Source organism: Lucilia sericata, unplaced genomic scaffold (genome assembly GCF_015586225.1).
Source record: "Lucilia sericata isolate MDLA Ls3-8-SP2 unplaced genomic scaffold, ASM1558622v1 Contig001568F_arrow, whole genome shotgun sequence".
Classification (NCBI taxonomy): domain Eukaryota; kingdom Metazoa; phylum Arthropoda; class Insecta; order Diptera; family Calliphoridae; genus Lucilia; species Lucilia sericata.
The window spans coordinates 7,809-26,085 of NW_023995490.1; the positions used below are offsets into that span (position 1 = coordinate 7,809).

The 18,277-nt window shown below is 30.6% G+C and overlaps 1 pseudogene; it reads right to left on the reverse strand.

Moving 5' to 3' along the window:
• Positions 1–2,207: 2,207 nt before the first annotated feature.
• Positions 2,208–6,551, reverse strand: LOC119611970 (annotated as a pseudogene).
• Between the last annotated feature and the right edge of the window lie 11,726 nt (positions 6,552–18,277).

Below are 18,277 nucleotides of genomic sequence, written 5' to 3' on the forward strand. Positions count from 1 at the left end.
TATTAACAAAGAATAATAAGAAGTTGGACTATGACATTGTTTTACAACAATAACATTTCCTTCTCTTCACAGACGAGTTCTGTGTAAATTCAACACACTTGTGAGAACTCAATTCTCTCACAATACTTCAAAACTTTTTCGCAAAAATACCGGGATAATATTACTTGAAAGACTTTTTTTCACAAACACATAACTATTTTTTAATTTTTTACACAATTTTATCGCATTTAACAATCCGAAATATTTTTATTTTTCACAAACTAAAAAAATATTTTTTTAATTTTTTGACAGTTAATTTTTGTGTGTTGAAATTAAAATTGATAAAACAAAGTTGTATATTTTGGTATTGAAAATGAAAAAATATTTAAAATAAACTTATTTTTTTGCAAAAAAGAGATTTAAAGTCCGAAAAATATATTTATCAAATGTTTACTGATCAGATGTGGGCAAAATAAAGTAAAAATCTGCGAATGTAGAAATTTAAATGTTATTTATTTTTCCTAAAATTTTTATGTACGATTTTATGCAAGTATGTTTGTTTGGAATGTGTGGTGAAAGTGGTTGGAGCTCCAATACTAATACAAAAATTCTACCAATACATACTTAGAGTTAGGTACCGAATGACAATTCCTTTACGTACCAACTGACAAGCCCCAATTTCTTTATATTCTTTGTTTATTAACTTAACATTTTGGTTACAAAAAATTTAAATGAACTTTGAAAAATAGAAAAATATAGAGATTTATTTCAAAAAGCCTGAAAGTATGTTAAAATATTTTTGTTTCAAACAGTTATAAATGATATTTATGATTCAATTAACCCATTGTATGTAGTAGGAGAAAAGAAAATTACTGTATTGTTATTAAAAATTTAGCACTTTAAATACACATTTAACGTCTTTTTGGTTTAGATTAGAACTTCTTTCGTCATCAGTTCTTTAACAAAACTTGTTTGATATTGAAGACAATCTCAACATTGGCCTATAGACTGATCTCTATATCTCTATTAGCCTGAGCTTTTGTCTGATCAATTACAAGTTTACATGTAGACTGATTTATAGACTGACCTATAGACTGAGCTATAGTCTGATCTATAGACTGATCTATAGACTGATCTATAGACTGATTTATAGACTGATCTACCGACTGATCTTTAGATTTGTGTATTGACTTGTCTATAAACTGATCTATAGTCATATCTATAGACTGATCTATAGTTTTATCTATAGACTGATCTATAGTCTTATCTTTAGACTGATCTATAGTCTTATCTATAGACTGATCTATAGTCTTATCTATAGACTGATCTAAAGACTGACTTATAGAATGGTCTATAGAATGATCTTTAGAATGATCCATAGTATGATCTATAGTACCTTGTGGGTACTGATCTATAGGCTATTATATAGACTGATCTCTAGGCTACTATATAGACAGATTGCTTTCCCAGCTGATCTATCAGCTGAGCAATTGACTGATCTATAAATTGAACATTGAACTAATCAATAGACTGATCTGTGGATTGATCTATAGACTGATCTATAGACTGATTTATAAACTGATCTATAGACTGATTTATAGACTGATCTACTGACTGATCTTTAGAATTGTGTTTTGACTTGTGGAGACTACTATATATAGACTGATCTCTAGGCTACTATATAGACAGACTGCTTTCCCAGCTGATTTATCGACTAAGCAATTGACTGATCTATAGATTGAACATTGAACTAATCAATAGACTGATCTATGGATTGTTCTATAGACTGATCTATAGACTGATTTATAAACTGATCTATAAACTGATCTATAGACTAATTTGTAGAAAGATCTATTAACTGATTTATAGATTAATCTGATCTATAGATTACATTCTAAACTATCTATAGACTGATCAATAGACTAATATATAGATTGATCTATCTCAGCATTTGACATTGGACTGAACATTATGCTGATCTTTAAAATGATCTATAAACTGTATAGACTGCTTTGTTAGACGTCCAACAGAATTATATATAGAGTAACCTGTAGCCGTATCAATAGTCTGAGCTATTGCCTGATTAATATGCTGATCTTCTGTATTTACTGATGTATAGATTGCTTAAGCACCCAATTATAAGCGTAAAATTTTCATTTTCTCTTTATTTTTCCACAAATAAATAATTCACAATAAATAAATTATCTTAATTACTAAACTTAAAAATATTCATTCATACTTTATAAATACTTCTTCAATTATGATAGTCTAATGCTAATGCTATAGTTTTCATAAACTCATAAGCTTCTTCACCCGATTCCACAATATAATGGGGAGGCATTAAATAACCATAACGTCCCTGATCTTTAAGGAAAACATTATACACATATTGAGGATTAATATGATATTGAACCCAATCGGCAGAATTGCCAGCACGAGCAAGTTTAAGGCGATAACTGGAACCTACACGATATTCTGCCTGATTCAATTTGCGGAAATTCTAGAAAATGAACAAAAATAAATCATGTTATATTTTTCAGTTTTAGAATGATCATAAGTATAACTTACCGCCATTGCTTTGCGACCAACTTTATGTAAATTTCTTTGATTGTCGGTAACAAAGTCAGCATCACCCCAGGGATAGGCTATTTCCTGGCCATAACCTCCAAATGAAATGTAGGCACCCAAATAATCTTTCATATTTAACATGAAATTTCTAATAGCGCGCGTTTCGGGTTCCGAGAACTTTTTAGCTCCTTTATAAAGATTTTTGCAAGGATTTTCCGAAGATCCTGAACCACCCCATTTATATTCGAAATTTCTATCCAAGTTAACACCAAAACAACCTGTTTTCGTATCGAAATGACGATTTTTAGTCCACAAACGATCGGTTATACGTGAGAGTACTGGTAACCATCAGGATTGGCTACGGGCAAGAAATACCAATCAATATGATGAATTATTTCCGATTCTGGACTATCCCATAAATAGGTTAATTTTGATATGGCCAATGTAACAGCAGCCGGACTTAACCAATCACGACCCTGTAGACCGGCATCAATAATACCGCCCAATTATTGGGATCACCATTTGATATTCTCAATACTTCCAAAGGTCTTTTATTGTTTGTTACTCCAATTTGTACTATCTCAGACATATCGCCATAATTTTCCAAAATATATTGCATAAATTGTTTTATATCACCGATATCATGAAAACGATTCCAATTCATTATGGTGCCTGAAAAATGATTTGAAATAAATATTTCAAAATTGTGTTAGGGCTTATGTGTACTATATGGCTTACCTTCTCTATCAAGCCAGGGCATTTTAGGATTTGTCGCATTAACTTCTATGTAGGTTTCATCAATAGCCACTTCTAAATCATCGATCATTATATTATAGGTAAAATCACTTTTAGACATAAATTCCTTAGCTTTAGCTGTGTTCTTATAATCGATTAATACATCAATACCATCTTGATTAATATTCCAAACTTCTGTGCCTGTAAAGATCGAGAAAAAATTGAAATTTTAATAAATTTGTTTGATCAAGGTCGGACTGATCTTTATATAGAATGAATTCTATATAGACTGATCTATTAACAAGTTTATACATTGATCAATCTGATAGAATGAACTATAAACTGTAAGATTGAAAATCAATAGAAATTAAAATAAATTTATTTGATCATGATTAGACTCAGCATTATATAGACTGGATTATATTTAAAACTGATCTATAAACAATTTTATATATTTATCAATACACTGGACTATAAACTGATCCAAAACTGGTCTATAGACTGATTTGAGGACTAGTCTATACACTTATCTGTAGACTGATCTATTAACTATATATAACTTGTCTATAGACTGATTTATAAACTGATCTATAGACTTGCCTATAGACTGATCTGTAGACTTGTCTATAAACTTGTCTATAGAATTGTCTATAGACTTGTCTATAAACTGATCTTTAGACTTGTCTATAGACTGATCTGTAGACTTGTCTATAGACTTGTCTATAGACTGATCTATAGGCTTGTCTATGGACTGATCTATAGACTTATCTATAGACTTGTCTATAGACTGACCTATAAATTTGTCTATAGACTGATCTATAGATTTCTCTATATTGATCCATAGATTTGTCTATTGACTGATCTATGGATTTGTCTATAGACTGATCTATGGATTTGTCTATAGACTGATCTATAGATTTGTCTATAGACTGATGTATAGATTTGTCTATAGACTGATCTATAGACTTGTTTTATAGATTTATATATATATTTATCTATAGACCTGTCTATTGACTGATCTATAGACTGACCTATAGACTTGTCTATAGACTGATCTATAGACTTGTCTATAAACTGATTTATAGACTGATATATAGACTTATCTATAGACTAATCTATAGACTGATCTATAGATTTGCTTATAGACTGATCTATATATTTGTCTATAGACAGATCTATAGATTTGTCTATAGACTGATCTATAGATTTGTCTATAGACTGATCTATAGTTTGTCTTTAGACTGATCTATAGACTTGTCTATAGACTGAGCTATAGACTAGTTTATAGACTGATCTATAGACTAGTTTAGAGATTGTTTATATACTGCTCAATAGACTGATATATAGACTTATCTATAGACTAATCTATGGACTTGTCTATAGACTGATCTATAGACTTGTCTATGGACTGATCTATAGACTTGTCTATAGACTGATCTATTGATTTGTCTATAGACTTGTCTATAGACTGATCTATAGACTGATCAATAGACTGATATATAGACTTATCTATAGGCTAATCTATGGACTTGTCTATAGACTAATCTATAGACTTGTCTATAGACTGATTTATTGACATGTCTATAGACTGATATATAGACTTGTCCATAGACTGGTCTACAGACTGATCTATTGACTGATCAACAGACTTATCTATAGACTGATCTATAGATTTGTCTATAGACTGGTCTACAGACTGATCTATAGATTTGTCTATAGACTGATCTATAGATTTACCTATGGACTAATCTATAGACTTACTTATAGACTGATCTATAGACTTGTTTATAGATTGATCTATAGATTTATCTATAGACCTGCCTATTGACTGATCTATAGGCTTGTCTATAGACTTACCTATAGACTTGTCTATAGACTGATCTATAGACTGATATAAAGATTTATCTTTAGACTAATCTATGGACTTGTCCATAAACTGATCTGTAGACTTATCTATAGACCAATCTATGGACTTGTCTATAGACTGATCTATAGACTTTCTATAGACTGATCTATAGACTTGTTTATAGACTGATCTATAGACTTGTCTATAGACTGATCTATAGACTTGTCTATAGACTGATCTATAGACTTGTCTATAGACTGATCTATAGACTTGTCTATGAGTGATCTATAGACTTGTCTATAGACTGATGTATAGACTTGTCTATAGACTGACCTATAGACTTGTCTATAGACTGATCTATAGACTTACCTATAGACTGATCTATAGACTTGTTTATAGATTGTTCTATAGACTTGTTTATAGATTGATCTATAAGACTTGTCTATAGACTGATCTATAGACTGATGTATAGAATGATCTAAAGACTGATATTTAAAATGATCTGTTAACTGATTTCTTTTGTAAAATACTTAATTTAGTAAAGTTTTTATATATTTGCCATAACTTCGCTATTTGGAAGTTTTCAATTTATTCTGTATTTATTGATTTTTGCAATACTTTATATGTGTGTGAATTTGTCAATTACTATCTTTATAAAGAAAAGATTTTGAATTATTTATTTAAGGGTAAATATCAATAACTACTCTATTTGTGGGAAGATTTCAATTATGGAAACATAATAACAATTTCTCTAAAATCCGTATTGTCTTGGGGACACGTGAACTTAAATTTTTATGTTAATTTTTTTTTTTTTTTTTTTTGTAAAACAAACATAAATGTTTCTTTGGCGATTACGTCTTTATTTTAAACAAAAAGAGATTGTTTATATAAATTAATGTAGATTTTATGCAATGAATAACATTATCCTAATATCAATTTATTATAAAAGAAAATTTAATTATGATTAACAAGCTTAAATAGTAGTTATATGATGCGAAATTTAAATTTGCATTTGAATAAAAACGTAAAATTTTAAACAAAACACATTTGAATAGTCTGTTAAAAATTTAAAATAATAAAAATATTTCAAAAAAGTTTTAAAATAATTTTTGCAAATTACAAAGTTAACTAAAATTTGTTAAAACTTACGCCACACTAACCAAATAATTTCCAAAAATGATTTAATTCTTTATTCGATACATCATTCTCATGAATTTTCCACAATTGATGACCGAAATATCTTTTAACTGAGGGATCATTGCGATAACGCATATTGATCTGATATGTGGAAGAGGGTGAGAAAACATTGAAACGTCTTATATCGGTGGGTATTAACCATTGTAAACTTTCCATGGTATTATCGTATAGATCTTCACCCGAAAAAAATACCGAAGATAAACTACCGTTTGTACTGCGCACAAGTAAATATAAGCCATTATTGTTATTAAAGCGCGAATATTGTCGTGAATATGTTGTCGTTAGTAAAGTTATTAAAATAAATAATTTTATTAAAATATTGTTTAAATTAAAATATAATTTCTTAATTTGAAACATTCTCTTTTCAATATATTTTATATTCTTTCTACTTTTTTCACTTAATTCGATCTTTTAGTCGCGCTGTTTGCAAACAAACTGATTAAAGCGAAATTCTTTAATTCGTAACAGGGCCAGAGATTTTTTTCTAAACTCATCTTTTAATTTATAGCTGTATTTTTATTTCTATGTTTGGTAGAATATTTATATCTTATGTATCCACGAGTTTACCAAATAAAATAAAATATTAATAATATTTGATAAATTTTTAAAATATGCATGATGGTATTTCGTAGAATATGTTTTCCCTGTTGTTTTACTCACGTTTAAAATGTCTGGTTGTTAATTTTTATTTGTGATTCTACCTTTGACCAGGTTTATTATTTCGCTTTGGGTCAGAACTTTTTTTATGTAGATCTTTTGTTTAGGGTTTTAATACATAGAATAAACAGGTTTATGTAGGGTCAATAGACTTTCTAATGATCTAAAGAAATGGAATCAGTTAGTTTGATGTTTTTCTAATAGACTCTTAATTAATTTATTGTATGTTTGGTTTTGAAAATCTAAACTAAGGTCATGATGTTTTGCATATTCTATAGGCCGACAGTTTTGTTAAAAATGGCTACCTACCACATAAATCTTTTGAAAAATGTAAAACGGAAATATCTTTGAAATAGTAGCTTTTAAATTATAAGGGCCATTTACAAAGTAGTAAGTTAAGCAGTGATATTAACATCTAGTCAAGTCTATAGTCTAGTCTATAGTCTAGTCTATAGCCTAGCCTATATAGTCTAGTCTATAGTCTAGCCTATAGTCTAGTCTATAGTCTAGCCTATAGTCTAGCCTATAGTCTAGCCTATAGTCTAGTCTATAGTCTAGTCTATAGTCTAGACTAGTCTATAGTCTAGACTAGTCTATAGTCTAGTCAATAGTCTAGTCAATAGTCTAGTCTATAGTCCAGTCTATAGTCTAGTCTATAGTCTAGTCTATAGCCTAGTCTACAGTCTAGTCTATAGTCTAGTCTATAGTCTAGTCTATAGTCTAGTCTATAGTCTAGTCTATAGTCTAGTCTGCAGTCTAGTCTACAGTCTAGTCTATAGTCTACTCTACAGTCTAGTCTATAGTCTAGTCTATAGTCTAGTCTATAGTCTAGTCTATAGTCTAGTCTATAGTCTAGTCTATAGTCTAGTCTATAGTCTAGTCTATAGTCTAGTCTATAGTCTAGTCTATAGTCTAGTCTATAGTCTAGTCTATAGTCTAGTCTATAGTCTAGTCTATAGTCTAGTCTATAGTCTAGTCTATAGTCTAGTCTATAGTCTAGTCTATAGTCTAGTCTATAGTCTAGTCTATAGTCTAGTCTATAGTCTAGTCTATAGTCTAGTCTATAGTCTAGTCTATAGTCTAGTCTATAGTCTAGTCTATAGTCTAGTCTATAGTCTAGTCTATAATCTAGTCTATAGTCTAGTCTATAGTCTAGTCTATAGTCTAGTCTAGTTTAGTCTAGTCTATAGTCTTGTCTACAGTCTAGTCTATAGTCTAGTCTATAATCTAGTCTATAGTCTAGTCTATAGTCTGGTCTATAGTCTAGTCTATAGTCTAGTCTATAGTCTAGTCTATAGTCTAGTCTATAGTCTATAGTCTAGTCTATAGACTTGTCTATAGTCTAGTCTATAGACTTGTCTATAGTCTAGTCTATAGTCTTGTCTATAGTCTAGTCTATAGTCTAGTCTATAGTCTATAGTCTATTCTATAGTCTAGTCTATAGTCTATTCTATAGTCTAGTCTATATTCTAGTCTATAGTCTAGTCTATAGTCTAGTCTATAGTCTAGTCTATAGTTTAGTCTATAGTCTAGTCTATATTCTAGTCTATAGTCTAGTCTATAGTCTAGTCTATAGTCTAGTCTATAGTCTAGTCTGTAGTCTAGTCTATAGTCTAGTCTATAGTCTAGTCTATAGTCTAGTCTATAGTCTAGTCTGTAGTCAAGTCTATAGTCTAGTCTATAGTCTAGTCTATAGTCTAGTCTATAGTCTAGTCTATAGTCTAGTCTATAGTCTAGTCTATAGTCTAGTCTATAGTCTAGTCTATAGTCTAGACTATAGTCTAGTCTATAGTCTAGTCTATAGTCTAGTCTATAGTCTAGTCTATAGTCTAGTCTATAGTCTAGTCTATAGTCTAGTCTATAGTCTAGTCTATAGTCTAGTCTATAGTCTAGTCTATAGTCTAGTCTATAGTCTAGTCTATAGTCTAGTCTATAGTCTAGTCTATAGTCTAGTCTATAGTCTAGTCTATAGTCTAGTCTATAGTCTAGTCTATAATCTAGTCTATAGTCTAGTCTATAGTCTAGTCTATAGTCTAGTCTAGTTTAGTCTAGTCTATAGTCTTGTCTACAGTCTAGTCTATAGTCTAGTCTATAATCATCTATAGTCTATAGTCTGGTCTATAGTCTAGTCTATAGTCTAGTCTATAGTCTAGTCTATAGTCTAGTCTATAGTCTAGTCTATAGTCTAGTCTATAGACTTGTCTATAGTCTAGTCTATAGACTTGTCTATAGTCTAGTCTATAGTCTTGTCTATAGTCTAGTCTATAGTCTAGTCTATAGTCTAGTCTATAGTCTATTCTATAGTCTAGTCTATAGTCTATTCTATAGTCTAGTCTATATTCTAGTCTATAGTCTAGTCTATAGTCTAGTCTATAGTCTAGTCTATAGTTTAGTCTATAGTCTAGTCTATATTCTAGTCTATAGTCTAGTCTATAGTCTAGTCTATAGTCTAGTCTATAGTCTAGTCTATAGTCTAGTCTGTAGTCTAGTCTATAGTCTAGTCTATAGTCTAGTCTATAGTCTAGTCTATAGTCTAGTCTGTAGTCAAGTCTATAGTCTAGTCTATAGTCTAGTCTATAGTCTAGTCTATAGTCTATAGTCTATAGTCTAGTCTATAGTCTAGTCTATAGTCTAGTCTATAGTCTAGACTAGTCTATAGTCTAGACTAGTCTATAGTCTAGTCAATAGTCTAGTCAATAGTCTAGTCTATAGTCCAGTCTATAGTCTAGTCTATAGTCTAGTCTATAGCCTAGTCTACAGTCTAGTCTATAGTCTAGTCTATAGTCTAGTCTATAGTCTAGTCTATAGTCTAGTCTATAGTCTAGTCTGCAGTCTAGTCTACAGTCTAGTCTATAGTCTACTCTACAGTCTAGTCTATAGTCTAGTCTATAGTCTAGTCTATAGTCTAGTCTATAGTCTAGTCTATAGTCTAGTCTATAGTCTAGTCTATAGTCTAGTCTATAGTCTAGTCTATAGTCTAGTCTATAGTCTAGTCTATAGTCTAGTCTATAGTCTAGTCTATAGTCTAGTCTATAGTCTAGTCTATAGTCTAGTCTATAGTCTAGTCTATAGTCTAGTCTATAGTCTAGTCTATAGTCTAGTCTATAGTCTCTATAGTCTAGTCTATAGTCTAGTCTATAGTCTAGTCTATAGTCTAGTCTATAGTCTAGTCTATAGTCTAGTCTATAGTCTAGTCTATAGTCTAGTCTATAGTCTAGTCTATAATCTAGTCTATGTCTAGTCTATAGTCTAGTCTATAGTCTAGTCTAGTTTAGTCTAGTCTATAGTCTTGTCTACAGTCTAGTCTATAGTCTAGTCTATAATCTAGTCTATAGTCTAGTCTATAGTCTGGTCTATAGTCTAGTCTATAGTCTAGTCTATAGTCTAGTCTATAGTCTAGTCTATAGTCTATAGTCTAGTCTATAGACTTGTCTATAGTCTAGTCTATAGACTTGTCTATAGTCTAGTCTATAGTCTTGTCTATAGTCTAGTCTATAGTCTAGTCTATAGTCTATAGTCTATTCTATAGTCTAGTCTATAGTCTATTCTATAGTCTAGTCTATATTCTAGTCTATAGTCTAGTCTATAGTCTAGTCTATAGTCTAGTCTATAGTTTAGTCTATAGTCTAGTCTATATTCTAGTCTATAGTCTAGTCTATAGTCTAGTCTATAGTCTAGTCTATAGTCTAGTCTATAGTCTAGTCTGTAGTCTAGTCTATAGTCTAGTCTATAGTCTAGTCTATAGTCTAGTCTATAGTCTAGTCTGTAGTCAAGTCTATAGTCTAGTCTATAGTCTAGTCTATAGTCTAGTCTATAGTCTAGTCTATAGTCTAGTCTATAGTCTAGTCTATAGTCTAGTCTATAGTCTAGTCTATAGTCTAGACTATAGTCTAGTCTATAGTCTAGTCTATAGTCTAGTCTATAGTCTAGTCTATAGTCTAGTCTATAGTCTAGTCTATAGTCTAGTCTATAGTCTAGTCTATAGTCTAGTCTATAGTCTAGTCTATAGTCTAGTCTATAGTCTAGTCTATAGTCTAGTCTATAGTCTAGTCTATAGTCTAGTCTATAGTCTAGTCTATAGTCTAGTCTATAGTCTAGTCTATAATCTAGTCTATAGTCTAGTCTATAGTCTAGTCTATAGTCTAGTCTAGTTTAGTCTAGTCTATAGTCTTGTCTACAGTCTAGTCTATAGTCTAGTCTATAATCTAGTCTATAGTCTAGTCTATAGTCTGGTCTATAGTCTAGTCTATAGTCTAGTCTATAGTCTAGTCTATAGTCTAGTCTATAGTCTAGTCTATAGTCTAGTCTATAGACTTGTCTATAGTCTAGTCTATAGATTTGTCTATAGTCTAGTCTATAGTCTTGTCTATAGTCTAGTCTATAGTCTAGTCTATAGTCTAGTCTATAGTCTATTCTATAGTCTAGTCTATAGTCTATTCTATAGTCTAGTCTATATTCTAGTCTATAGTCTAGTCTATAGTCTATAGTCTAGTCTATAGTTTAGTCTATAGTCTAGTCTATATTCTAGTCTATAGTCTAGTCTATAGTCTAGTCTATAGTCTAGTCTATAGTCTAGTCTATAGTCTAGTCTGTAGTCTAGTCTATAGTCTAGTCTATAGTCTAGTCTATAGTCTAGTCTATAGTCTAGTCTGTAGTCAAGTCTATAGTCTAGTCTATAGTCTAGTCTATAGTCTAGTCTAGTCTATAGTCTATAGTCTAGTCTATAGTCTAGTCTATAGTCTAGTCTATAGTCTAGTCTATAGTCTAGACTATAGTCTAGTCTATAGTCTAGTCTAGTCTATAGTCTAGTCTATAGTCTAGTCTAGTCTAGTCTATCTATAGTCTAGTCTATAGTCTAGTCTATAGTCTAGTCTATAGTCTAGTCTATAGTCTAGTCTATAGTCTAGTCTATAGTCTAGTCTATAGTCTAGTCTATAGTCTAGTCTATAGTCTAGTCTATAGTCTAGTCTATAGTCTAGTCTATAGTCTAGTCTATAGTCTAGTCTATAGTCTAGTCTATAGTCTAGTCTATAGTCTAGTCTATAGTCTAGTCTATAGTCTAGTCTATAGTCTAGTCTATAGTCTAGTCTATAGTCTAGTCTATAGTCTAGTCTATAGTCTAGTCTATAGTCTAGTCTATAGTCTAGTCTATAGTCTAGTCTATAGTCTAGTCTATAGTCTAGTCTATAGTCTAGTCTATAGTCTAGTCTATAGTCTAGTCTATAGTCTAGTCTATAGTCTAGTCTAGTCTAGTCTATAGTCTAGTCTATAGTCTAGTCTATAGTCTAGTCTATATTCTAGTCTATAGTCTAGTCTATAGTCTAGTCTATAGTCTAGTCTATAGTTAGTCTATAGTCTAGTCTATATTCTAGTCTATAGTCTAGTCTATAGTCTAGTCTATAGTCTAGTCTATAGTCTAGTCTATAGTCTAGTCTGTAGTCTAGTCTATAGTCTAGTCTATAGTCTAGTCTATAGTCTAGTCTATAGTCTAGTCTGTAGTCAAGTCTATAGTCTAGTCTATAGTCTAGTCTATAGTCTAGTCTATAGTCTAGTCTATAGTCTAGTCTATAGTCTAGTCTATAGTCTAGTCTATAGTCTAGTCTATAGTCTAGTCTATAGTCTAGACTATAGTCTAGTCTATAGTCTAGTCTATAGTCTAGTCTATAGTCTAGTCTATAGTCTAGTCTATAGTCTAGTCTATAGTCTAGTCTATAGTCTAGTCTATAGTCTAGTCTATAGTCTAGTCTATAGTCTAGTCTATAGTCTATCTATAGTCTAGTCTATAGTCTAGTCTATAGTCTAGTCTATAGTCTAGTCTATAATCTAGTCTATAGTCTAGTCTATAGTCTAGTCTATAGTCTAGTCTAGTTTAGTCTAGTCTATAGTCTTGTCTACAGTCTAGTCTATAGTCTAGTCTATAATCTAGTCTATAGTCTAGTCTATAGTCTGGTCTATAGTCTAGTCTATAGTCTAGTCTATAGTCTAGTCTATAGTCTAGTCTATAGTCTAGTCTATAGTCTAGTCTATAGTCTAGTCTATAGACTTGTCTATAGTCTAGTCTATAGACTTGTCTATAGTCTAGTCTATAGTCTTGTCTATAGTCTAGTCTATAGTCTAGTCTATAGTCTAGTCTATAGTCTATTCTATAGTCTAGTCTATAGTCTATTCTATAGTCTAGTCTATATTCTAGTCTATAGTCTAGTCTATAGTCTAGTCTATAGTCTAGTCTATAGTTTAGTCTATAGTCTAGTCTATTTCTAGTCTATAGTCTAGTCTATAGTCTAGTCTATAGTCTAGTCTATAGTCTAGTCTATAGTCTAGTCTATCTAGTCTATAGTCTAGTCTGTAGTCTAGTCTATAGTCTAGTCTATAGTCTAGTCTATAGTCTAGTCTATAGTCTAGTCTGTAGTCAAGTCTATAGTCTAGTCTATAGTCTAGTCTATAGTCTAGTCTATAGTCTATAGTCTAGTCTATAGTCTAGTCTATAGTCTAGTCTATAGTCTATAGTCTAGTCTATAGTCTAGTCTATAGTCTAGTCTATAGTCTAGTCTAAGTCTAGACTATAGTCTAGTCTATAGTCTAGTCTATAGTCTAGTCTATAGTCTAGTCTATAGTCTAGTCTATAGTCTAGTCTATAGTCTAGACTATAGACTAGATTATAGACTAGACTATAGACTAGACTATAGACTATAGACTCTAGTCTATAGTCTAGTCTATAGTCTAGTCTGTAGTCAAGTCTATAGTCTAGTCTATAGTCTAGTCTATAGTCTAGTCTATAGTCTAGTCTATAGTCTAGTCTATAGCTTCTATAGTCTAGTCTATAGTCTAGTCTATAGTCTAGTCTATAGTCTAGTCTATAGTCTAGTCTATAGTCTAGACTATAGTCTAGTCTATAGTCTAGTCTATATCTAGTCTATAGTCTAGTCTAGTCTATAGTCTAGTCTATAGTCTAGTCTATAGTCTAGTCTATAGTCTAGTCTATAGTCTAGTCTATAGTCTAGTCTATAGTCTAGTCTATAGTCTAGTCTATAGTCTAGTCTATAGTCTAGTCTATAGTCTAGTCTATAGTCTAGTCTATAGTCTAGTCTATAGTCTAGTCTATAGTCTAGTCTATAGTCTAGTCTATAGTCTAGTCTATAGTCTAGTCTATAGTCTAGTCTATAGTCTAGTCTATAGTCTAGTCTATAGTCTAGTCTATAGTCTAGTCTAGTCTAGTCTATAGTCTAGTCTATAGTCTAGTCTATAGTCTAGTCTATAGTCTAGTCTATAGTCTAGTCTATAGTCTAGTCTATAGTCTAGTCTATAGTCTAGTCTATAGTCTAGTCTAGTCTAGTCTATAGTCTAGTCTATAGTCTAGTCTATAGTCTAGTCTATAGTCTAGTCTATAGTCTAGTCTATAGTCTAGTCTATAGTCTAGTCTATAGTCTAGTCTATAGTCTAGTCTATAGTCTAGTCTATAGTCTAGTCTATAGTCTAGTCTATAGTCTAGTCTATAGTCTAGTCTATAGTCTAGTCTATAGTCTAGTCTATAGTCTAGTCTATAGTCTAGTCTATAGTCTAGTCTATAGTCTAGTCTATAGTCTAGTCTATAGTCTAGTCTATAGTCTAGTCTATAGTCTAGTCTATAGTCTAGTCTATAGTCTAGTCTATAGTCTAGTCTATAGTCTAGTCTATAGTCTAGTCTATAGTCTAGTCTATAGTCTAGTCTATAGACTAGTCTATAGTCTAGTCTATAGTCTAGTCTATAGACTTGTCTATAGTCTAGTCTATAGTCTTGTCTATAGTCTAGTCTATAGTCTTGTCTATAGTCTAGTCTATAGTCTTGTCTATAGTCTGGTCTATAGTCTAGTCTATATTCTAGTCTATATTCTAGTCTATAGTCTAGTCTATAGTCTAGTCTATAGTCTAGTCTATAGTCTCGTCTATAGTTTAGTCTATAGTCTACTCTATATTCTAGTCTATAGTCTAGTCTATAGTCTAGTCTATAGTCTAGTCTATAGTCTTGTCTATAGTCTAGTCTATAGTCTAGTCTATAGTCTAGTCTGAAGACTAATCAATAGTCGACTATAAATTTTTTTTTATCTATTTATATAAATTTTTAAACTTTTTTACCACTTTCTTTTAATTACTCACCATACTTTTCAATAAACTTTTGCATTTCTTCCGTTCGGCTAATATTATTTTTATTCAAATCCTGACTGAAAATGATTTTCCACATTTGAGCACCATGATAATTAACATAATTTTCATCAAAATCACTGCGAAAATCCGATTTTCTACCCACATGAACATTAGGACGAACTACCCGTAAAATATTACGAAAACCACCGAAAAATGGCCAACGAGCCAAAAGTTGTGTTCTAGGCACATAGATAATTTCCTGTGAATTTGCGATATGAGAACATTTTAGAAATGTGGCAAATATTAAAATAGAAGTGAAGCTAGATATCTTTAACTGCATTTCTTCTTTACACGTCCGTACGAAACGATGTTAATCGAAATAAAGACGAGCGTTGAATGTTGGCAAAATTTGCAAATTCATAATCGAAAGACACCAACCACTCCAATCAACAAACCATTCATCCCATCAGCCATTCATAATAGTTTTGCCTATAAGATCGATATATTTTGTTTGATTATTTTACAGTTATGAAAACTTGAAAAAAAATGCTAAAATGAAATCGACAAATCGTAAAAAAAACATAAAGAAATAATAATAATAACCAAAAGAAATGTTGCTAACAAAGAAAAATGTAAAATAATGTGTTTCGGAAGTTGTTGGAAGCATTGTATTCAAGCTATTTATGATTTTACCTTTGTTTCTCTTTCATTAGTGCTCCAAATTGCTATTTTGATCAAATTTTCTATATATTTTTCACGTAATAACTAATGATTTATGTGATCACAGCATCTTTTTTTATTAAAAAATTTCAAATTTTTGATTCGTATTTAAAATTAAATATTTGAATATTTGTCATAATTTTTTTTTAGTTAAACAACAAATTTCACCTCTACCAGCATCTTTAGCAAAATTCAAAATGATCAGTAGTTGATATGCTTATGTTGTTTCTAAATGACTTTTACCTTAATTTTGTTTGTATTTTCAACATTTTTGCGGATTTTCTTAAGTGGTCGAATACGCTACACTAATATGTATGACATAGTTGGTATGTTAATAAGTTTGTCTGTATTCAAGAAAATCCAATGCGACAATGAAAGCAAAGTAATTATTTCTTGAGGCTTTTGTCTAATCTGTAGTTTAGTCTATATTCTAGTCTGCAGTTTGATCCGTAGCCTAGTCTATAGTCTAGTCTATAGTCTAGTCTATAGTCTAGTCTATAGTCTAGTCTATAGTCTAGTCTATAGTCTAGTCTATAGTCTAGTCTATAGTCTAGTCTATAGTCTAGTCTATAGTCTAGTCTATAGTCTAGTCTATAGTCTAGTCTATAGTCTAGTCTATAGTCTAGTCTATAGTCTAGTCTATAGTCTAGTCTATAGTCTAGTCTATAGTCTAGTCTATATTCTAGTCTATAGTCTAGTCTATAGTCTAGTCTATAGTCTAGTCTATAGTCTAGTCTATAGTCTAGTCTATAGTCTAGTCTATAGTCTAGTCTATAGTCTAGTCTATAGTCTAGTCTATAGTCTAGTCTATAGTCTAGTCTATAGTCTAGTCTATAGTCTAGTCTATAGTCTAGTCTATAGTCTAGTCTATAGTCAAGTCTATAGTCTAGTTTATAGTCTAGTCTATAGTCTAGTCTATAGTCTAGTGTATAGTCTAGTGTATAGTCTAGTGTATAGTCTAGTATATAGTATAGTCTAGTCTATAGTCTAGTCTATAGTCTTGTCTATAGTCTAGTCTATAGTCTTGTCTATAGTCTAGTCTATAGTCTAGTCTATAGTCTAGTTTATAGTCTAGTCTATAGTCTAGTCTATGGTCTAGTCTATAGTCTATAGTATAGTCTATAGTCTAGTCTATAGTCTAGTCTATAGTCTAGTCTATAGTCAAGTCTATATTCTACTCTATAGTCTAGTCTATAGTCTAGTCTATAGTCTAGTCTATAGTCTAGTCTATAGTCTAGTCTATAGTCTAGTCTATAGTCTAGTCTATAGTCTAGTCTATAGTCTAGTCTATAGTCTAGTCTATAGTCTAGTCTATAGTCTAGTCTATGGTCTAGTCTATAGTCTAGTCTATAGTCTAGTCTATAGTCTAGTCTATAGTCTAGTGTATAGTCTAGTATATAGTGTAGTCTATAGTCTGGTTTACAGTTTAGTCTATAGTCAAGTTTATATTCTGATTTATAGTATAGTCTATATTCAAGTCTATATACATAGTTATAGTGTATAGTTTATAGTCTATTTCATAGTCTAGTATGTAGTCTAAATAGAGCACTCTATAATCGTTGCCTTTCATTCTTTTAGGGACCGTCTCATTTTATAATCAAAAACCTAATAGTCTGCATGAAAAGCAATAAAGAAACTTTAAAAATGTTATGTAAAATGTTTACATACTATACATACATACAACTATGTTAATAAAAATTAATAGCCATTTTTAAATTTAAATTATGTATGTGATTAATTCTTTTAATAACAGTCCCTATACCCTTCCCTATCTTTCTTTACAGCTAAATAAAAGTATTTAAAATGCAAAAATTTGATATTCTAAGCTTCTGATTCTATGTTTTAATTAATTTTATTTGAAAAATCTATTAATACTATTCAAATTAAAGTTAGACTTATGTTATTGAACACTTAGTTAATTGGCTAAAGTTATTTCGATAATAAAAAATTAACGGCTAAATAGTTGTGGATTTGAAAAATGTGTAGTATAATTATTTAGCTTTAAGTTATTGTCATAGTTTATTGAACTCATAATTTATTATAAATGTTTTTTTGTTTTTAAATTTAAGAATTTTGTTTAACAGTAGTGGCAACTTGACAGAGATCTGACAGTGTAATATACATATGTACATTCTAAAAACAAACATTAAAATAAAGGTTTATGACTGAACTAAGTCAGGGTTTGGAACAAGTTTCTTTAAATCCATTAGTAACATATAACAATAATAACAACTATGAATCTCAATATATATGTATGTATATCATTTTAATATTTACTTTTTTTTCTTTGCAGGTATGTTGATCTTTTTTTTTATTACTCTCTAAATATTCTCTTGGGTGAGTAATACATATAATATTTTCAAAAATACATCTTTCTAGATTTCCATCAAATATTATTAAAATTTTATGACAAGTAGAGAGTAATTTATTAAAAATACCATTTTGCATTTCTTG